Source organism: Mixophyes fleayi, chromosome 3 (genome assembly GCF_038048845.1).
Source record: "Mixophyes fleayi isolate aMixFle1 chromosome 3, aMixFle1.hap1, whole genome shotgun sequence".
In the NCBI taxonomy this organism is placed as follows: Eukaryota; Metazoa; Chordata; class Amphibia; order Anura; family Limnodynastidae; genus Mixophyes; species Mixophyes fleayi.
The window spans coordinates 284,997,959-285,021,772 of record NC_134404.1 but is presented as its reverse complement, the minus strand read 5'-3'; the positions used below and the strand labels follow the sequence as shown (position 1 = coordinate 285,021,772).

General features: G+C 39.9%; 1 protein-coding gene across 2 annotated transcripts in view; it reads left to right on the top strand.

Moving 5' to 3' along the window:
- Positions 1–1,542: 1,542 nt before the first annotated feature.
- Positions 1,543–23,814, top strand: part of CDC42EP3 (CDC42 effector protein 3) — a 34,457-nt gene continuing 12,185 nt past the window's right edge. Inside the window, exon 1 of one of the 2 annotated variants that reach the window (XM_075203725.1) lies at positions 1,543–2,113. The gene's annotated coding sequence lies outside the window, so the exon portion shown is untranslated. Of the gene's footprint in view, positions 2,118–23,814 lie in introns of both variants that reach the window. The other variant, XM_075203726.1, reaches the window with a different exon arrangement.

Here is a 23,814-nt window from a genome sequence, read left to right as displayed (position 1 = left end):
ACCGGAAATCTGGCCCAACACCTTCTCGATATCCAAAGCTAGAAGAAGAGATGGGGTCTTATGTTTATTTATAGAGTAAATTAGATTAATTATTAATCTGATGTTGTCCAAAGCTTGACGGACAGGGACAAATCTGGCTTGGTTGTGATGAATTAAGGAAAGGAGAAGGACGTTCTAACGGTTGCCTAGAAACTCTACAAAAATGTTCAGGTCCATGTTTTATAGTGAAATGGGACAATATATGGGATCTCTTCCTGGTTTGGGTATGAGAGGGATGTTAGACATGTGGACGCCAGATCAAAAGCTGCCACCTTTATGATCCGATTAAACAGTTCATTGAGATTGGGTGCAGGGCATCTGCTTTTTAAGTCAAGTGAACCTACCCCCAAATAATGATACCATGGGGATCCCTCCCTCAGGACACCTTTTTTCATGTGGTACACCCTGCTTGTTCTACTCCCCAATAAGTGCCTGGAGAAATGTGGCTCAGAATTGATTTGTTGTAGAGTGTGTCAGGGAAGTTGACTGGACAATGGTCAAGGTACTGCAACCACACAAGTGGTTCACCAGTAGGGCTTTTTTTGCGGGTAGGGAGCGTTGCTGTAAACAAGAGATGTATACCAGGAGTTATCCAAAAAGACATGATTGGAAAGAGATTTTGATTTGCTACTAATGAAATTGCAGCTTTATTTCAAATCATCCTTCCCACCTACTATGGTATTTGATTAACAGCATATATACCAACAATTGCCTTTACATCCACCCAAGCTCTGTTACATTACTTTCATTCAATATGCAATAGCGATGAATTAATGAATCAATCAAGGAAGCTGTGATATTACCTGCTGCAAAAGTGATGGAATGGGAAAACATTTTTTTTAAATAATTTATTTTACAGCCTACACCAGTTTATGGGCACAACATTTATTAAATTGAACCTTCCAAGTTTATTTTGACACTACAGAGTATATTGAAGTGATTTGGCAGAAACTGTAGAAGCTGTTGTCCCTATATTTGTTGCAACAAACAAGCAGTACATCCATCAAAGCATTGTAAACCCACAAAGCTATGGAAGTAGTTTTGTCAGCTTGCAGTCTTGCCCCATTCACATAACCATCAAAGGAATGTTTTCACAATTTTATGTGTCGCTTGTAAAACTATCTGCTTGATTTTTATAAGCAAATCCTTTTAGATTGGTGAAATGATTTTCCTGTGAAGCAAGGCTCATTTTTTCCTAGAAATTCTTTCCAAAAAAAATAAAATCATAAGATGTATGAACACTGACGCCAAACGTTGTAACAATAAATATCTGCACTGCAAAATAAGTCATGTATTTTTCTCTCTATTTGGAAAGAATTGCAAAGCCAAATCTGAACCTCTTAGGCAGATATAGTTTTCATAGCAGTATTGCAGCACTGAGTGGGTTAAGCTCATAGAGAATCTGCCACCACAAGCCCCTAAAAGCATGGAACTGAAGGGCAGTCAATTAGCACATAGTCTGTCCCTATCCTCTAGTGACTCCTCCTCCTTTGACTCTGCCAAGAAATGCCTAAAACAGATACCCCACCCATGCAAGAAGCCCATTACCTGCCTCCACACAGCAGCGAGCAATCAGCTCAACATCCAACCCAAACACCAAATCTCTGTCCCAGTGACATGCTGATACACCCACATTCCCCACCAAAAATAAGCAGCAGTGCAGCCTCACACAAAGGAGACATCCAGATACACATCCTCTGTAATGAATTAATGACAATGAGATTTCTCTACCTTCCCTCCCACTAGACAAACCAACACATCTTGACCGGAGCAGGAGTCATCTGGGAGCCGTCTTGGGAGGTGGCTTTAGAAGAACTGTCACAGGTGGAGAGATGCTGTTGCTGTGTCTATGGCTCGTGCAGAGAAGGGAGGTGTCTGAGTGAAGCAGCTGCCCTCTTTCCTCCAGCCTCACCCGCTGCCAGACAAGCAGGGACTGCTGCTGCATATGGATGCGTTTTATGACCCACATATCCACATTGAAAGGAGACTATAGATCTGCACTGGGGCGGCAGGATTTACATGTGGTACTAAGAAATACCAGGAACGTGAAACTATCTCCAGACAGCGCCCAGAGGTCTGTAAGTGAGAATAATGGCATCTGCATGTATTGTGTGTTTGTGTGTGTGTAACCCCCTCCAAACAAGATAGCAGAGAGAGCTTGTGCATTGCTCCCTGTACATTGATAGATTTATGTTAAGCCACATCTGTGCTTAACCTTTCTATTGATCTTCTTCGGCATAAATCTAATTTAAGAGGAGGACGATGTGCGGACACTACCAGCATTTAACATCCATGTTTATTACTAATCAGCAAAAATAAAAGAAAAAATCAATGCAATTTTATTGATGAGATTACAAATATGTTCATTGCAGTTTTAACAGTATCTGATCCCCCCCCCCCCCTAAAATGCTTTCAGTGTACACATGTATGTTACATTAATACATATTTTTAAAGAAATGTATTGTGATCAATATTTCATATTTTGTGCAAAAGAATCCTGTAAAAGGTGTAATGAAATGTTGCTATGCTACAGTACTTCTAGGATGTCTTGGCAGTTGGGGCTTATTCACAAATGTGCTGGGAAAATGGGCAAAACGCACGATTACTAACGCAAGCTTTGGACCAATTATAGTGATACGTTTTTCAAGCACCTTTCACGCGTTTTGCAAACTATTGTCCAGGTAGCGCATCTTTAAGGCATGACAAATAGGTTGTGCCACGTTCTACAATTGTAAACGTTGCTGTAACATTTTAGAACGCAGTGCTGGGAGTGGCGCCGTTGACTCTTATTTCACCTATTTTAAACGCGCATTTCATGCAGTGACGTGTGAAAAGTGAAAAAAAAAGCTGATAAGTGTGAAGGTCTTAATGTATGTATTATACATTTCAATCATGTTAGTGTAAAATAATCATTTGAAGTATGTCAGGATATTATCTGTTTTTAAAGGAGAGAGATACATATTTGGCAGTGGTCCCTTTGTTAAAAAGAAAAATCACATGCTGGTTTGTACAGAACAAAGTAGGGACATTATTTGTGTCCTGTCCTTTGATGACATTAGGCAAAGGTTTTTTTTATTGCAACTCATTCAAGTAAGGTTAGTCATTTGGGCTGCTGATCTGTTAAGAGAACAGAATGCCATTCAGCAACACACCATATAAGTATGTACGTTATGTTGCCCTCTATCATGGAATAAAAGGTTACTACTCCTCCAGAAGGGCTTGTGTTTGCAGTGACTTTGCTTGCATGATCAGGTAGATGTAGCTGACATGACACAGCAATTCAGAATATTGCAGATGTTGTAATGACTGTTTAATTAAGGAGCCTGTGCAGGACATGAATAGAAAGCTACAGATCAGATCCAGGCATGGCTTATCTACATGTTACACTAAGCACATGCCCTGCTTCAGATTCTGACCAATTTCGCTGAGAGCTCTGCTTTTTCACAACAACCTTTAATTCTGAAGGTATTTAGAGCATTCAAGAGAACACGACTGCCAATAAAATGCAGCAGAGTAAAATAATTTAGTGCTGAATTGTACTGAGCCGTGGCATAATTAGACTGCAGTGGAAAAGCAAAGAATCGAGACTGCAGACTAAGTGACTGGAAATGTGTGTCATACTGCAATGCGTTCTGCATTGTACTGCTCAATGTACAACCAGGTATCTATGTATTACTGCATTTTTCTTTAATGGTAGAATAAAGGACTGTCGCTGTGTGTAAATATTTTCCTGTGGGAGAGTACAATGTATCTGTATATAAAAACATGTACATAATCTAAGATTCAGTATCATTCATTCAATTTATTACATAAAGATTCATCTTAGAATAGCGTTTATCTTACATTGTGTAATAGTTGTCTCACCTACATTTAAAAAGCTTTTTGACCACTGTTTAATGGGGTGGGTATAGCGTTTATCTTTGGTTTCCATCAATACATGTTTGTATAATTGCAGACAGACCATTGTATTTTTTCATAATCATCACCATTTATTTATATAGCGCCACTGATTCCGCAGCGCTGTACAGAGAACTCATTCACTTCAGTCCCTGTCCCATTGGAGCTCACAGTCTAAATTCCCTAACATACAGACACAGACTAGGGTCAATTTTGATAGCAGCCAATTAACCTACTAGTATGTTTTTGGAGTGTGGGATGAAACCTGAGCACCTGGAGGAAACCCACGCAAACACGGGGAGAAAATACAAACTCCTCACAGATAAGGCCATGGTTGGGAATTGAACTCATGACCCCAGCGCTGTGAGGCAGAAGTGCTAATCACTAAGCCACAATTTTAGAATTGACTTGCCACAGACAACACGAGAGTCCTTAAAATGATGTTTGTTAGTGCAGGGTTTTTTTTACAGTGTAGTCGCAGTTATACTTTGATGAATAAGGAATTGTCATTCAACTAATAATATGGCATAATATATGGAACTCAGTGGTGCTGACTGTAGTGATGCCATGAGATGACCTATTAGAAAGTGTAGTCAACTCCTTCAAATTTCCATGTACTTCCCTCTGTTGAAGTACTCTGTTTTGTAACGTATCAGTGGACCCAATAAGCACCATTCTGTGCCTATGTTCAGTGAGCACCAGCAGTAAAGGTTCATTGCATTCTTGGATTCATAACAAGGCAGAACAAAAATATTTGGATGCAAACAAATTATAACTTACACAACGGGATGTAGGCATAGTGTCTTTGTTTCCATTCCATAGACCTGACCTTCTAAATTTCTTACTTCTCCACATGGAATTAACCTGGAATTAAGCAATAACTTATTTCACCTCTAAGCAGAGTTTCATTATTTGGCAGTTATTAAACTTACTCTGCATGTCTTGGGAAATCTATTATATCATTATGTTTGTGACTTCATCAGTACTATAAACATGTTACTGTGTTTGTGCATGTGATTCTTTATTGTGGTATAAAGGGAGGAGTAGGTGTGCTGCTGATCAGAGGGCGGAAAGTACAAGCTATGCCAGTATTTTTTTAACAACTGTTCATTTGAATGGCCATGCCCATTGTCTGAATGTTTACAGTTTATGAGATGAGACATGGGGAACATCTCGGAGAACTTGATTAAAGCACAAGGAGACTCGTGTGACATTTTTCTATGATTTTCCTATTGTTGGGAGATATTTGGTAGAAAAATAGAGGCAAAGACTTTACTAAACTAAAACTATAGAATATGTCACTGGTGATGGCAGAGAGGAACTTGCATGTTTATTTACATCTTTACAGTCATTGTGATGGGGCTTTTGCTAGTTAATTGAAGAGGTGGTATAACACAATCGTATTGTTTGAGATTTTTTTTAACACTTTTTGCCTGAGGTCTCATAGGAATCCCACCAAGTCATGTTGTAGATTTCAGTAGTGACCATACTTACCAACTTTCTGTTGGTCAAATCCGGGAGCCTGCGGAGGAGGTGGGCGTAATGGGCGGCTGGGCTCCAAATATGGCCAAACGCCGCGATTCACCAGGAATCGCGGCGTTTGGGACCTAATTCTGCCCACTTCACTAGGAAGTGGGCAGAATTATCCAGATGCGGGAGATTGCCACACTCGCCCGGGAGACTCTCGCAAAATGCGGGAGTCTCCCGGACATTCCGGGAGAGTTGGCAAGTATGGTAGTGACTGTTTCTGAGTTTTCTTCTGTTACACATTATTTTTATGCTATTAAGCTTAAAATCACCATACAGTTTGAGCAGGAAGTATTACATACTAATTGATTAGGTTATTCTAGATATGTATCTTTGCTAAACTATATTCCAAGGTTTATTTGCAGATAAATCCCCAAGGCACAAATTGTTGTTGGTACAAATGCTTGTAATATAGTGAGACATTTTCTTCCTGAGCAATTGCTTCCAGCTATTGCTCCAAAGCAATAATTTCTCCCATGCTGGAGTCCTCCCCTGTTGTGTCCAGGGGCAGGCTGGGCTGGGGGGCATCTGTTCCCGGGGCCTAGTGGGGTACCTTGGGCTGGGTCACTGGGACACTTGCATTTTTTTCCCTTTAAAATGTTGCTAACGGGCTGCTGAGTCGTGTCTTGCCCCCGGGCTAAAATCTGTCAGCCTTCCCCTGGTTATGTCCATCACTTACTGTGTCCTGCTCCTCTGCCTATGTAGTGTCCCACTGCCAGACAGGTAACTCTATGACAGGGATTATGGTTAGGTTGCTGCAGCCAGGGAGTTTGTCTTAAGATGCTGGGTTAGGGTGTGGGGAGAGTGCAGGAATATTCTGCAGGTGTTTGTTCAGGTTATGCTGCAGGTGAGTTATGGACATGCCGGCTGTAATAGAGGATAGTGAGGTGCTAGGATTAGGCTTTATTGGGGAGATAGGGTAGGTGGTTTAAGATGCTGTGTGGTTGTAAAGCTTAGTAGTGAGAGAAAAGTTAGGGTTCTTAGTGAGTGGTGTGGTCCCCTATAAGCATACTTGCCGACATTCAATAATTTTCATCCAGGAGCTGCATGGTGGAGATGGGCGTGTAGGGGGCGGGGCTTCGGAAATCGCGTCATTTTAGCCCCGCGTGACATGATGACGCAATTCACGTCATTTTACAGCGGGGGCGGGGCCAAACGCCACGATTCCCGGTGAATCTCGGCGTTTGAACCGAATTCTGGGCAGATCAGGGAGATTGCCATACTCTCCCAGGAGTCCGGGAGACTCTCGCGAAATGCGGGAGTCTCCCGGACATTCCGGGAGAGTTGGCAAGTATGACTATAAGTCATGCAGATGCTCGCACTTAAACACCCATTAAAACTAAAATACAAGTTCCATGATATAAAAGAGTTATCAACAACATTCCCAATTATATAGGTTAAAAAATCCCATACATTGTCAGACCATGACAAGTATATTTACATTTGCTGAGTAGCTGAGTGCCAAATAGTATGTTATCAGCCATTTGGTCGAAGATCAAGTTAAAGAGGCTGAATGCAGTGCTGTTCAATGCTCTCTTTATCTCTTTCTCTCTCTGATTTACTTACTATGAGAATTATAATTGATTAAGTATATAGCACCAACATATTATATAGTGCTTTACATCAACCCCTGTCCCTCTCAAAAACACTCATACCTAACAATAATCTACCAGTATGCTTCTGTTTATTTTTTGGAGGAAAGAAGTGCTCATGAAGGAAACCCACACATTCATGGGGAGAACATACATACCCCATTCATGGCCTCTTAAGAATGGAGCTCATGGCCCTAGTGTTGTGAGGTAGCAATACTAGCCAGTTTGCCACTGTGCCACCCAATATATAATATATATAAAAGTATTGTGAATGCTATTAAAAGCTCTTTTATATAAGCATATTTGTATTTTAGGTTGAGGGGTGCTTTACTGGATTTGCAGTTATTCTTCCACAATTAATCTCCCAGGCTAGATTAAGATGACTCAAGGTGATCTGAACTGTTTTAGTATAACTAGTTCTCTACATGTGTAAGCAAGTTTACTTTGTGCAATGGTTTTAGTAAATAGCAGTTTAAATGTTTTTGTGCTCTTCTTCTTCTTCATACATTCATATGCATTTATCAGTGAAGAGAAGTGTTTGAAATGAAGAATATATAATATGATGATAATACACCTGTCAGCTAACATCACAACATCTACTGCTTGCAAAACTTTCTAAAAAAAATTTGCAGTACAGACAAATTATGGAATGATATGACATTATTTTTCAGTAAACACTGAGCTTTGTGAACATAACACAGGATTTCCTGGTGGATGTTGTTTAGTTTAAACAACATCCTGGAGAAATACTGTGAATGGGAAGTAAAGCTGACGTATCAGTATCTGACCAGACCAGTGACAATGGACTCACATTTACATCCTTCCTGATGTTAGATGGACCATGCATTAGGTTTTACTGTGTGCTTCCATATATTGTAACATGTATACTGGCATTCCATTGAGGAATCCATTTCCTACGGGGTTTATGTGTAAGCTGCCCTTTATGATGTCACCTATTTATTAGCACAATGTTGAAAGTACCATATTAATACTCTTCAGGTTACTGGTAGGCCACTTGTCACCTACACCCAGTGGGGGCATCCGTTTTTGAGCTGACTTAATTTTCCTTAAAATGCAGTAAAGATTTTACTGGCTGTTAATGAATTGATTGACTGCATTATCTCATACTTACCAACCTTTGGTAATTTAATTCCGGGAGACCCCAGGCAGGGGGCGTGGTAGGTAGGCGGGAGGGGTGGGCGCGGTAATTTGCGTCATTTTGGCTCCTCCCCCGCGACAAAATGCAGATTTTTGTCACGGGGGCGGGGCGAAAATGATGCGTTTCACCGCAAATCGCATCATTTTGAGGAGCAGATGCCATATGCGGGATATTTGCCTGCTCTCCCGGGAGCCCGGGAGACCTACCCGAATTTCGGGAGTCTCCCGGACATTCCGGGAGAGTTGGCAAGTATGCATTATCTTGTATACCATACCTCCCGACATTGTCCCAGTGTAAATGGGGAAAATGTGTAAGTGCCACCACATAGCAGCAGTGCACACACAAAAAAGAAGTGTGATCATCCTCTTTGGGGTCATGTTGCTTTTTTCCCAGGGGTGTACCTAGCACTCCTGAAACCGCTTAACCTAAAAAACCCTTGAATTGCCATTCACATCAATGAGAGATGCATATAGCACCCTCTCGCCATGATGAGAGATCTCAACTTGGAGCTGTCCCGCCTAAATCTTTCAGTTTGATAAAAATCAAAAAAGCGCTTGTGTGTGATTTTTACCAGCATTTTTAGTAGCAAGTTATGGGCTTACTGAAGATTCTTGTAGGGTTCCCTAATGTGTTTACCCGCAATAAATGCAAAACAGAGTATAAGATGCATTCCGAAAACTGGAATGCAAACAGAAAGCTATAGCAATGCAGGCAAACACTTGTAACTGTCTTACTGCATAAAGTGATACTATAAACAATGGGCCTGATTCATTAAGGAAAGTAAGGCAAAAAAAAGAAGTAAAACAAACCATGTTACAATGCAAGGGGTGCAAATTAGTTTATTATTTTGCACATAAGTTAAATTCTGGCTGTTTTATCATCTAGCACACAAATACTTGATTTTTACACTGAAATTTAAAGTTGATCTAGGACATACTCTACTCCAACTATAAATCTGTCCCCACATTTTAAATTTACCTCCCCCTCCAATGTATCATGGTTTTTCCCAGGTGCAAAGTTATTCCTTTTTTATGCTTATATTTCCTTAATGACTCACGCCCAATGATTGCTAGTGTGAGAGCCGCTTACATGCATTTTACTAGCGTTGACTGCTAGTAGAACACATTTAATGAATGCAAGTGGATATGAGCCCTTAAATAGCCTAAAGTGGCTGAAAATAAATAATAATTAATTAAAGTCAGCAGCATAAGATAATTGCATCAACTTTTATTTTGTATGTTTAGTGGTTCTTTAATCTCAACTATCAAATAAGCATTTATGTATATATTATTATATTATATATTATATATTATATGTTCCAAATGGTATTAGCTGAGGAATGCACAAAAATATGACATATGTACAAATAAGGTTCAATTCTTCAGCTCATAGTTATATTTGATACATTATTTCCCTATGTATGTGTATAACTAATATGCATTTTTATTTAGTCTATAAATCATCCTGTATAACATCAAACAGTGCACGTATTCCAGATTGGATTATTCTGATTTGGCAGTTATTTGATTTGTATCTAATCTTCACAAAATGGGGAGGCAGTGCAGGTTATTGCTCCAGTGAAGCAAAATCCTCATTTTATATCCATAGAGAAGGTGATTTTGGGGTAAGTTAGAATGAGAGGGAATGAGTGTTCTCTCAACAGATGTCATTAATGAAGTATGGAATTCTACCCAACAATCCAGACCTTAAACATTTGAGTGTTACTTATGTAGGGGCAACACCTGGTATTTGTTAGCGTTACAAAACCCTTGAGTGAAAGGTCTAGGTAAATCATTCCATGTACAGCTACTATATAAGGAAATTTCACTGGCCAAGCTTCAGCTATAACACAGTATAACATATCTTGGCTGCTTTATATTGGACATGCTGCATTTTCTGTTTGGGACGTTCACTTGGCTAATCATAAATCACATCTGTGTTTTATTATCCCTTTTTTTGGAGTAGGGGGGAGTAATGTACTTGATGCATATTTTATACAAAAATTATTAATATATCATGAGCTCCTGCACATTTAATGCCAGGATATATTAATTATGGCTGTACACCCTACTTATGCTTTCCTATGAAAGTCATTTCTTAATGCAGGAAAATGTAGGATGCAGAATGCAGCATGGATTTAATTAGATAACCATATCTGAGAGGGTTAAACTTGACTAGTGTGTTAGCTAATAGCTTATTGAAATTGATCAGATTTTCTACACTGATTTTATTATCAGAAGTTATATAACTATGCTCTTAAAATAACACATTTATTTTAGGTATAGTTAATTGCAGAAAAAAAAACTGTGGGAAGATCTATTCAATTTACCTACTTTGTCTTATATAATACCCAGGAAAGCCTACAATTTTTCTGGGTAGACTAAGAAATGAAAACAAAACAAACTCAAACGATCTGATACAGTACTTTTTTTTACTTTTATAAATTATTATTAGAACATTTCTGACAGACTACAACATCCAAATTTCAGAAAACAATAGTACAAACCTCAAAAATTAAGTGCAACAATGAAATAAGCCAATGATATAACAGCAAACACCAACTTAGATAGTCAAACATTTAATAACTAGGGAAACAGCACACATTGTTTAAAGTGGATCTGTTTTTCTAATTAATTAATTTAATCAGTTAATTATTACTTATTTAGGACTTGTTACATAGCTTCTTGGGTAGTATGTAGTAAGCAAACAAAGTGTACCCCAAGAACCTTGTTTGCCAAGGAAAATTAATTTTATTCAGTGTGTAGGTTGCGTGCTGTTTTATCACTTGAACAGGCGTCCTCCCATCGCACAACAAGAGTCGTAAGGTATCAAGGAAGCCAGACCAGGGAGCTATTAGTACAGACATACAGTAACCTGTTGCAACTAGTCAGAAATTATATGGGATTTTGCTAGAATCTGCAAACACGGTTTACTTTGCACAACTGATAAGTTGTTTGCTACCCATTAACATTTTTAATTTAAAAAAGTTGGATAAAGATAAGGACGCATCAGTGCAACATTCCTTTGCTTCTGTTACCATTGGCACTAGCATTGCTTCTCTTTTTGTACAATGTACTTGGCAATGTGGCCTTGTTTAAGCGCATTTACCCTCACATTAAGCAGCTGATTGGGTGAATGGGACGCTGGCCCTGAGAAAAACTCTCCTCTTGTGCATATACAGACGCCGAGTATTCTCCCGCTGTGCCAGAAATTGCTCCTCTCTCCTCCTGAAATGACACTGTGCAGCTGCATCTCTGTATAAAACAGCAAATAAACGCAATAAAACAGGAACTCTGGGCTATCCAATAGTGACTCGTCGGCCATAATTAAAGCAGTGCTGTGAACAGTCACCACCTCATCTTTGTGTGCAAAAAAACTATTCCCCTTTAAATGACCTCAGTATTTTTCAGCCAATGAAGCTCCTCTTCTGACGACTCACACTTACTTCCAGGGCAGACCCCAGTTCAGTATGAATGGGGTTGACCCAGGAAATTCCTGGGTCCAAGGTGCAGTGTGAACAGGGTCTCTGAGCTGGGGCGCTTTAAAAACCCGGGAAATTGCAGGGGCGGCAGTATGAAAGCTGTATCGCTGGTAAATTTGCATCTTCATCTGACAGCTATTGAGCAAGGGATGAGTGTAAATGTACACACTCATAATCTTCCTGAAGTTGATGATTACATTGCATTACTACTGTATCATGATGCTCACAATCAAACTTCTGCCAGTAGTCACTGGTCCTTAATTGTCATTTCAAATGGTTTTTGTTTTTTTCACAAGGTTTTCCATAATTGCATGTGTTTGACTTATATCTAAAAAAGATGAGTGCTTTGGCTTAAGCACATTTTTGTGGGTACTTTTAATTTCTTTAGTTGCTATTCTCTATAAACTAACTGACCATCAATACAATAAAATTGCCATAAAAATGGGTATGTGAATATAAGCACAATTTGTACAATGGGAAAAACATATTTAACTCCAGTTAATTGTGAATCACTACATTAGCTAATTAAGTTGCAAATAAATGTATTAATTGTGCAAAGAACTGAAGAGTAGATCAATATTTAAATAGTCAGAGGCCAGGCCAATGGTGACTTAAAGCTCAGGTCACAATCACAAATAACAGCACTCTCAGATATTGTCCCTTAAACTTTATATTTTACAAATGTATAGGTAAGTGACATTTATTGATCCTTGCTGATAGCTTTATTGACAGTATAGACATTTGATGTCTCTGGGCACAAGTGTAGACACCTTTGTAGTGTAATATTATAAGCAGTGATTCTATATAGTGCTAATAGTGTATGTAGATAAATAATCACGAAATAGTGTAAGTAACAAGCTAAATAATGTATGATGATAAACTTCTTTAAGTTTTTTATGCAAGTTTAGATTGGTCTGATTCTCCAGAGGGTATAAACTATTCAGCTAATTGTTGGCAAATTTGGACTGACTTGTGATTGACTCAAACATTTGACTTAATGTCAGAATCTGTTAAACTGATTTGCCCATCACTACTCTTTGGGGCATATTCAATTAGCTTTCGGATTCGCGGTAACGCGCCGGAACAGCCACGAAACGTAATACACAGGTTTGAAAAGTAGAGATGTTGCCTATAGCAACCGCCTATAACAACAGACTCATTTATGGTTTAAATTAATAATGAAAGTGAGGATACACCAAGGCGTAAATATATCTAGCTGCCGGTTTGAAAAAGTGGAGATGTTGCCTATAATAACCAATCAGATTCTAGCTGTCATTTTCTAGAATGTCCTAAATAAATGATAACTAGAATCTGATTGGTTGCTATAGGCAACATCTCCACTTTTCAAACCCGCCGTAAGCTCGCAGCTTGATACATTTACCCCTTGGTGTGGTTTTATGAGCTTTGTTCAATAGGGACCTGTGACAGCGCAGGATTTAAGGATAACTAGCTAAACAAACACATATGGTGTAATGAAATACTAATTACCCTGAAAATGGCCTCTGAGGTTGCTATAGAGAATTGTTTTTATTCAGGCTAAAATGATGCAGATATATTTTAGATTCTATAGTATGTTTGATAATATTTTAGCAGGTTTCATTTTATTTTTAAAACAAGTTGTAGATAAAGTATAATAGGCCTAGAGTGAAACCATGCACCCAACTTAGGTTGTTGCCACACAGGCACTTTAAATACTAGTGCTTTCTAAGATAGAAAAGCTATAGGTTTCATTGCGTTAAATCAGTCCCTTACTGACAACTGAAGTGAAGGGAGACTATTCCTCCGCTGGCACACAGGGGCAGTTATGCAAGACAATGTTCATGCAGCATATTTAGAGCTTAATTGCTTCTTTATCACGAGAGTTCCCCTTTCACTTCAACCTGTTAGAACTATAGCAATATGAATGGAAACGTGCTAGCGTTCAAAGTTTCTAATTCCACGGTTACACATAAAAAAGAAGGACATTAGACGGCAAAATTAAATGTTTTATGATAGTAGAGTTTGTAAGGGTTAGTGGGCATCCTGCCTGCTCTTCTAAATACTATCTTGTTTTGTTATGTAACTTCAGTGTTTTTGTGAAATAAAAGCATCTGGTTTCAATGGCAGAGGCTAGAACTTCCACAGGGAGCTGCTTGACAAACAGGAAATTGTCTCTATATAAATATCTTCATATCATGTAAGTCCACATAATCTTGAGTGGACTACGTGATGGGATACAGCACTTGAGTGCTTAGCTAGTGGAAAAGGACATTATAGAGTGCAACATGCCAACAACCTATTGACATGTGCTGAACAAGAGACAATATAATTCATAGCCTGAATGAGGCACATAAGTAACTCATTATTTTATACCACAATGTCAGTGCTATTTTGTTAGCAACCCAGCAACAGCTACAGAGCATTCGAACTGATGCATACTATTCAGCCCCCTAACGCATACTTACCTACTTTCTCAAAACTCTTTCCGGGAGAGGGGCATGACTGGAGGGCGGGAGGGGGCAGGGCGCAGCCAAATGTGTCATTTTGGCCCCGCCCCTGCGATGGAAATGCCGTTTTGTCGAGGGGCGGGGCCGAAATGACGCGATTCACTGCGAATCGTGTCATTTAGTTGTGCAGTAGCGGGATGCGGGAGATTTGCCAGCTCTCCCGGGAGTCCGTGAGACTGATCCGAATTTCGGGAGTCTCCAGTACATTCCGGGAGAGTTGGCAAGTATGCCCTAACGGTGCTACCTCTACTAACCTATAAAGTAACTGGAATATATTGGACATGTCATGTGTCAAAGCTAAATGTAAAGAATCTGATGTAGATTCTTGGCAACAATTCCTGATTACTCCTACAACTATCTCTGCCTTAACTTTTTCAATTGCTGTACAAAGTCCCTCATTTTTTTAGATGCTGTAAAAAAAATACTACTGGTGGAAATCATGTTATAATAGATAGAATAGAGTGGACACATGTTTAATGTAAATTACCCATGTGTCCACCCATTAACCCCAATCAACACTGGGAGACCTCAATCAACATTTGGTGACCCCCCCATGTTTAGAAATGACAATACAAAATGGAGTATCTGTAATAAGCATTGCTTCCCAAAAATAATGAAAATGAAGGTTAGATCATTTTAAGTACCTTTAAGTCATCACACATTTTTGTTTAATTCATTTGGACAAATTCTAAATATATAATATTTTAAATAATACATTTTTTTTAATGAGTAAAATTCTCCATGTAATCATGAATGGATTAGGAACAGTGATCCCTTTAATAGACCTACTACTTCAAGTAACATTATAAAAAGGCCAGAATCGCTATACAGGTGCTATTACACAGCAGTTATTACTCAATCTTCTATTCCTACTGCTTTATGGAAGGGACATAAATCCCAGACACTTATTATATGGTAATTTTCACCAAATTTGTTTCTTATTTATAGTTTGTAAAATATGTCATATATGTTATGCCATACTTGCCAACTTTTTTGATATGGCTTCCGGGAGGAGGTGGGCGTGCAGGTGGGCGGGGCTCCAGAAATCGCATAATTTTTGCCCCGCCCCTGTGACTTAATGACGCAAACCGCATAATTTTACAGCAGGGGTCAAACGCAATCGCGGCGTTTGAACCAAATTCTGCCCACTTCACTAGGAAGTGGGCACATCAGGGACATTGCCACACTCTCCCGGGAGTCCGGGAGACTCATGCGAAATGCGGGAGTCTCCCGGAGATTCCGGGAGAGTTGGCAAGTATGTGTTATGCTCACCATACGTTACAAATATGCTCTTTCTACTTCCCTATCTTGTATATTTCTTTTGGGCCTTATTTTTGTTACCAATCCCTCCCTAATGTTAATAGTTCAACGCAAAGGGGAAGGAGAAGGCAATAAAAATGTAAGGTGAAGATAAAAGGTCTCATTTAGAGTCGGAAGCAGGTTACACTGAAATCGTTAGTGTAAATTGCATCCCGTAATTTACACAGTATTTAGAGTGGCATGGATCTTTAGATCCGTGCGACTTAGAATACTGTGCAAATTGCACACAAACACACCTTTCTATCTGCCTAATGGGCCTGCCTGCAAGTGTAACATGCACAGCGCCCTGTAAAGCAGATAATTAAAAACAAATGTAAAAAAATAAAATAAAAATTGTACCCCCTCCCCCTTGCACAAACAGCACAAGGATTGGGGGTTGGTTATGCTGTTTGGGAGTGGGTGTACACCTTTTTTTTTTTTTTAGAATTTTTTTTTTTTATTTTGTTTTATTAATGCATCAAAGTCTCTTGAACCAGCTGAAATCACCCGCAAAAGATACGTCTCCTAGAGACCTATTTGCGGTTGCTTTCAACTCGAAATAGCATGTAAAGAGCGTGAACACGCCTTTACATTGGTAGGCTCACCTACTACTTCCCCAATGGCAATTGTAGGCTCCACACATGTCCAGTCTTTCCAACTGATAGCTGACCAGCCAGAGGAGTGAGACATTAGGTGACATACGTGAAGGTCATATATAGAATTGCCATAGATCTGGTATGATTCCATAATGTGCAACTGACCGGTCTGTGCTCCCCTCCACTTCTTGGTGCCAGTGACACCTCACATACGCAGCGAGGGAGGTAATTGTCCCTCACAATTATCTTCCCTTTTTTGATCTGGCATGATGTGGCCACACACTGTGCTATGACCTGCCTGTTTGGTCAAAAGTGACCAAATTGGCAAGCTATTTTTGCGTGTGTGGCCATATTTCATCAATCGATCAATTTAAAGCTGATGGAGCTGTGTTTATCAGGATTCCCTTTTATGGCCATGATTGGGTCTATCATTAGCATAGGTGAATCTGTCTGTATTGCTTGTCCATTGACGATTTAGGGTCATGTCCGAATGTTGCAAAAATCATACAAGCCCTTACTATGTACTTTCAAACTGGGGTGTTTGGAACTTTGCCTATATTCTATGTGCTCCATTCACTGTTTGCTATCCTGAGCGAGTCACTAAATATTTCCAAAATATATTTAGCTGTTTTATGTAGAAAATATTTTGGCAGTAACACTAGGCTGTAAAATCTAAGTAGACTAAAAGACAACATGCCTTCGGTCTATTGCTATTGTTTAGTTGTGTGTTCTGCAGGTTTGTCCTGCCAAGTTTCAAAAGAATTATGGGGGTGTTAGGCTGGGGATTATATTGATTATTGAAGCTTAGCTGTAAATTATACTTTCTTTGCTTGGTCTTGCAAGTGTTTTTCTTTTTTCTATGGAAACATAGATGCTATAAATGTTATCACTAATCTTGTTTTGAAACGGTTCTGTCTTTTATTAGGGTTGTTTCAGTGTTACTGTTTTTAGTGTTAATTTTTGCCATAAGCTATACTGGTGTGCCTATTGTGAAAAAGGTTGTATACTTTGTTATGTTTTCATTGTTTTCACAAGACTAGTGTCTGAATTGATTTTAAAGATTGGGAGATTCTTGTACATGGTGTTTGAGTAATTATTAAAAAATGTTTTTTAAGCTCACTTCCTCCGGTTGATAAGACTTGTTAGTCACAGTTTTTTGTTGGTAGCCAAATCGGATAAAATGCAGCTTTTTAACTCCTCGAGATGATTGTCTGGATCACTTTTGACTTCATTGCAGCTTGTCACTGTGGGTGGATTTTCTGCCATGCTAAATAACAGGTCCTCCGATTTTGAGAGGATGATTATTGGGTATTGCGGCAGTTTTCAGCCCAGACACACTGCAATGTTCGGCCATTGATTAACATGTTGAATGCCAGACCACAGACAGTTGTTTGGCCTTATGTCATTTGCTTGATCTTGGTAAACGCAGTTGGACATTATATTATATTAACAATAAAATATGCTTGCAAATCACACAAAAGGCATTACATTATCAGCTTTATTTTTTTTTATATTGCTTTACCTTGCTTCGGGTAGTTACACCTTTGCTTTCCTTTAAAGATGATTAGAACAATTTGTGTGATATTAGCACAAGGCTTATATTAGTGATCTCCCATTAAATACATTTTTAAGTGATTTTACTTTCCTATGTTATATGTCCATTGAACCATGTTATTTAAACTAAACTTAACACATGTAACACTAAATCAATCCTGCAAATAGCATAGTGATACAAAGACAAATAAAGAATCACAAAGTAGTGTAAAAGTGGTCACTGTTAAATACATCCTGGGGGAAAGGAAGTCATTTAATTCCATTTTTGTGCTGTAATAACAATGCATAAGGAGACTGTGTAATGGTCACTTGCATACAAAACTACTGGTCATTTCCTGGCTTCTCAGCAGAAAAAGTAGTTTCAGGCGTTGACTAATTGTGAAATATCTAATAAGGTTGTCAGTACACCATTGTACTTAATGGAGGAAGGTTGTAAAGTTTTGTTAGTACAATCATATCCTGAAATAAATATTTCCTTTACCTCGTACAATAAATGTGTGCTTCATAACCTGCCCAGAATTAATCATGAACACACTAAGCTTCAGTCACTATCTTTGTACTAGTGCCTATTGAATCGGGGGTGCAATTTATTTTTTCCATATTGAAACTGAACATGCTGTATAGACAAAGAAATCTGTACCTCAAGAAATTCATAGTTCCTCTTTTGCATTATCATTTTAATTTGTGTACTAATAATTTCCAGATCATATATATATATCATACTTGCCAACTCTCCCGGTATGTCCGGGAGACTCCCGAAATTTGGGTTGGTCTCACAGACTGCCGGGAGAGCTGCCAAATCTCCCGCATCCCGCAATTGCGGGGCTAAGATGACGTGATTCGCTGTGAATCTCATCATTTTGGGCCCGCCCCTCACAACAAAAAGGCATATTTGAAGCAGGGGGCGGGAGATTTGGCAGCGGAGACTTCCGAAATTCGGGTTGGTCTCACAGACTCCCAGGAGAGCTGCCAAATCTCCCGCATCCCGCAATCGCGGGGCTAAAATGACGTGATTTGCGGTGAACCGCGTCATTTTGGCCCCACCCCTAATGACAAAACTGCATATTTGAAGCGGGGGCGGGACTAAAATGACGCGATTCACCGTACCCTGGTCCCTCTTGCCCTCTAGATACGCCCGGATGCAACTCGCCAAAGGTAGGCAAGTATGATGTATATAATATATATTGTGATGCTGACACAACGCAGACGACAGACACAAACCAATCCTTGCTTAAATAAGCAGTGCTTTTATTATTCACACAATGCTTCTGCTCAGTCACCGGCCAACTAGCTGGCACTGGTTGTACTGCGCCATGGAGCTGTACAGGTTTAAGTATATGTATATGCTTTTATATATATATATATATATATATATATATATATATATATATATATATATATATATATAATGTATAAATATGTTAAATCATTGTTCCCAAACATTAGGTGACCATCTTGTATGATGATACGCAATAGAGCATTTACAGTGTTTTATTTTTAATATGAATGAATTAGAAAGATGGAAACTAGAATATGACTCACTTTCTTGTAGTATTTAAAATAAAGCAGCAGTTGAAGTTCTTGTCTGCATGCCAGAAATTACAGTAATTGTTATTCATAGGAAGTTGGCAACATTTACCATGTAAAGTTATTAAAACATTTTTATAATTTGAATCACCTACCCAGAAGAGGGAACATTGTAATTAACCCTATGAAGGGTTTAAGGTCTTTTTTTTTGTTTTGGAATAAACTAAGCAATTAACAGTAATCAGCATCACACCAGCATACCAAAGAATTAGATTTGAGCGAAGAGCACTGCAAATATTGTCTCACAGAGGTCTACTGTTCCGGACAATCCTCTACTTTCGCTTTGCAGAACTTAAAGCCTATGAATAAAGCGGGGATGACGACGAGCAGTTCATGATAGGCAGCACAAGATGATTATTTCTAAATATTTAGAAAGTTCTGCTCATCTCTACAATGTAATGGTTTAAAATCTGCAGAGAGAGGCAAAGTTCAGTATAACTTTATTTTATTTATAAAGCTCTGAAATAATTAGTCTTTGCTAGGTGATGTACTTACCGTTAACACCTTTGCTTTTTATAGACTGGATAATACCGTTCTTTTTTTCTCAGTGTTAATTTATTTTCCTTTTCTACCAGAGTGATATGAGTATTTGAAAGGATGCAAAGGAAGAGCTTTATTGAAAGCAATGACTCTGACCTAAGGATACATAATTGTGAATTAACATTTTTACTGTCCCTTGGGAGGAAATTGGAGTATAAATAGATGTGACATGTTTTGCATTGTGCATTGTTTTCAGTATGTATATATATATATATATATATATATATATATAATGTATATAATGTCATGCATCTTTGGCACATGTCTTCAGTCACATGTGTATTGTATAATTTCCCAATTTTCTTCAGTCATGGATCGTTTGTGAGTCTGTTACTCTGTCTTGTCATTTGTATATTTGACCAGAAAACTGCCCAAGGTCAATCAGTGATGTCTTGATCTATGCACATTGTGAGCAGTTGTCAAAAGGAATTCACAAATCATGTTATCCTCAAAACAAATACTGTAGCAATCAACTGTCTCAGAGAGTCTTGAATCATCTCTTTATATTTTCAAATACTACAGTTGTCATTTGATGGCTGTGTATATTCATTGTGAATATAGGCACATAGATTGTTATTAACGTTTGGTATACTAGTAAAATGCAATACTTATTGGGCCTGATCCATTAAAGAAATTAAGGCAAAAAATAAGTAAGTTTTCTCCTGGACAAAACCATGTTACAATGTAAGGAGTGCAAATTAGTCGTATTTTGCATGTAAGGAAATACTGGCTATTTTTTCACTATCTTTTGTTATTTTTTTCATGTAGTACACTAATACTTGATAGCTTTATTTGTAAACTGAAATTTAAAGTTGATCTCGAACATGCCCTACCCAAACTAAATCTGCCATCACATTTTAAATTCATACTTGCCTAATTCTGAAGGCAGCTGTCCGGGAGGGGGTCCGTTGAGAGGGGGCGTGGCCACGCGTGTTGCAAGGTTAGGCTCCGCCGCCTGTCAATCTTAGTCAATTTCGGCCAATCGCAGCAGGGTGGCGGGGCCACGATTATGTGTTTAGCCCTGTCCCCACCCTCTTCAATAACGGAGATGTGTCACTCACCGGACTGTGAGTGCTTCTTCCCGGACTATTAGGAACCGTGGACGTCCTCTATCCTGAGGGACTGCGCATGCGCAGCCCTTTCCAAACCTTCAGTGTATGTTCCTTTAACTTAATTGGCAGATCAGGCAACCTCCCTATATTAAGCACCTGTGGTCAACACCACGTTGCCTGATCTTGGAGTCTCATTCCCCATGAGTCTCTGAAGGTGTTCCTGTGTTTCCTTGTTCATTCAGCCCTGCTGATTCCTGTGGTTTCCAAACCACTTCTACCTCTGTGGTTTCCAAACCACTTCTGCTACTGTGGTTCCCATACCACTTCTACCATCTACTATATCATCGTGACTGTGAGCTGATTCCTATCCGCTGCCTCCGTGCACTACAGTCTTCTAATCACTTCAACTCTACCATGTATCATTGGGACTGTTAGCTGATGCCTATCCGCTGCCTCCGTGCATTACAGGCTTCAACCACATCCACTCACCTGTTCATGATTGTGACTGCCAGCTGATTCCTATCCGCTGCCTCCGTGCACTACAGGCTTCAACCTGCAACTCGTCTGTGTTTCATCATCGTGACTGCTAGCTGATTCCTATCCGCTGCCTCCGTGCACTACAGTCTTCAACCTGCAACCCGTCTGTGTTTCATCGTGACTGTTTAGCTGATTCCTATCCGCTGCCTCTGTGCGCTTCAGTCTTCAGTCCTTGTCTACTCTACCGTGTTTCCTTGAGTCTGCTGCCACTATTGCTACCCGCTACTCTCCGTGATCATCTGTTCCAGTTCAACTCTGCTCCGGTGTCCCATCGTTACTGCACCTGCTGGTTGCTATTGGTTACCTCCGTGTTCCCGCAGAGACCCGCTGCTGTTACTTCTCAGCGCTACTCATCCATCTACTGCTGATCCGCTCTCCACGCCTTCCTGTGTTCCCTGCTGGTCTACCTACCTGTGCGCTGCACCTGCTAGACCCCTGCTTCACCCATCCAGGGACTTGTATCCTGCTGGCCTCCTGCCCTTCAGGTATCTCTGCACTCCTGTCTGACTGCCTTCTCCTGAACCACGGTATGCATACTTCCCATTGACTGTGCTGTGTATTGCATACCTTGCTGGACTGTGTTGGTTCTCCTCTGGAGTTTACTATCTGCTGACTCTACTGCCATCATTGACTGTGTTATCTCATGCCGGATTACTTCAAGAGACTTTCTATATTGGCAGTGTTGTTCAGTCATTTATACATTTATATTGTGCATATTACTGTGGATCAAAGTCAAGGTGCCCGTGTATATATTGTGTTGCAGTCTCTCCCCGTGCACCTCCTCACATATATATTCAGTAGTACAACTTGCTAGTGGCAGACCACTGACTCCTGTTTACAGTTTCACCTGTTCCAGTATCCTCTCACATAGCAGTGGTACAACTTGCTAACGCAGACCACTGACTCCCCGGATACCTCCACTTGGATTCCATTCCTTCACTCAGACAGCGGTACAACTTGCTATCCGCAGACCGCTGACTCTCATCACCTCCTCGTTTCTGTTGGACATTCCTCCTCACTATAGCAGTGGTACAACTTGCTACCGCAGACCACTGACTACCTTCACGTGTCCTTTGTCCATACAGTTCCTCGTGTATTACTACCTCCATATTGCCAGTGCTGCTAGTCATAGACTTTCCTGAGCATCTCATCATCTGCTATTTCCTGTTCCGTGATCACCCTGCTACCAGAGTACCATATTACCACCTATACTGCTCTGGTAAGCCTATCACCTGGTGATCCCTGGGTAAAGACTCCTAGTGCCCGTGACAGTAAGATCAGGCCATGACAGACCCAGATACGGAACCTACTGCTAAAGAGATGCTGCAGCATCTGGTCAGTCGTGTGGAGCAACAGGATGCTCGCCAACAGCTGTTACTTCAATGTTACCAATCGTTAACCTCCCAAGGAACATCTGGACAGACTGTTACAGCTAGTATTGAAGCTCCTGTGCTTTCCTCCGTTTCCCCAGTGCCATCCCAGGTTTCTACAGCTCCTACGCTTCACCTGCCTACTCCGTCAAAATATGACGGGGACCCCAAAACTTGTAGAGGTTTCCTTAACCAATGTTCAGTCCATTTTGAACTCCAACCTCAAAATTTTTCTACCCATCGTTCCAGAGTGGCCTATCTTATCTCATTGTTTTCTGGACAAGCCCTGGCTTGGGCCTCCCCTCTGTGGGAAAGAAACGATCCAATTCTACAAGATAGTGCCAAATTCATTTCCACGTTCCGAAGTGTGTTCGATGAACCAGGTCGTGTGACCTCCGCTGCTTCCAGCATTCTTCGTTTGCGACAAGGCTCCCATACAGTAGGACAGTATGTCATTCAATTTAGGATCTTAGCCTCTGAACTTCAGTGGAACACTGAAGCATTAGTTGCCGCCTTCTGGCAGGGGCTCTCCGATAAAATTAAAGATGCACTGACTACCCAAGAGCTTCCTTCGTCACTAGAAGATTTGATCTCTCTTTGCCATCGTGTAGACATGAGATTTCGTGAAAGAGAATCTGAGAAAACAACTTCTGCTAAAGCACCTCTTCGTTTAAACCCTCAATTTCGTCCAGTTTCACCTTCTGTGATTCCCATGGAGATAGGACGTTCCAAATTATCTTTAGAAGAGAGGAAACGAAGAGTAAAGAATAGACTCTGTATCTATTGTGCTGATTCCACACATATGCTCAGTTCTTGCCCTAAGAAATCGGGAAATGCCAGGCCCTAACTAGTTCTGGAGAGGTGAAGTTAGGGTCCCTGGAGTCCTCTCCATTGTCTATGAAATCTAAAGTCTGCGCTTTCGATGTTACGATTTCCTTTGCTACCAAATCCTTTGAGTCACAGGCATTGATTGATTCCGGAGCAGCAGGAAATTTCATTTCTAAATCACTAGTGAATCAATGGTCCCTACCAGTGATCACTTTAAAAACACCCATTACTGTGACGGCTATAGATGGATCACGTCTCATCAATGGTCTC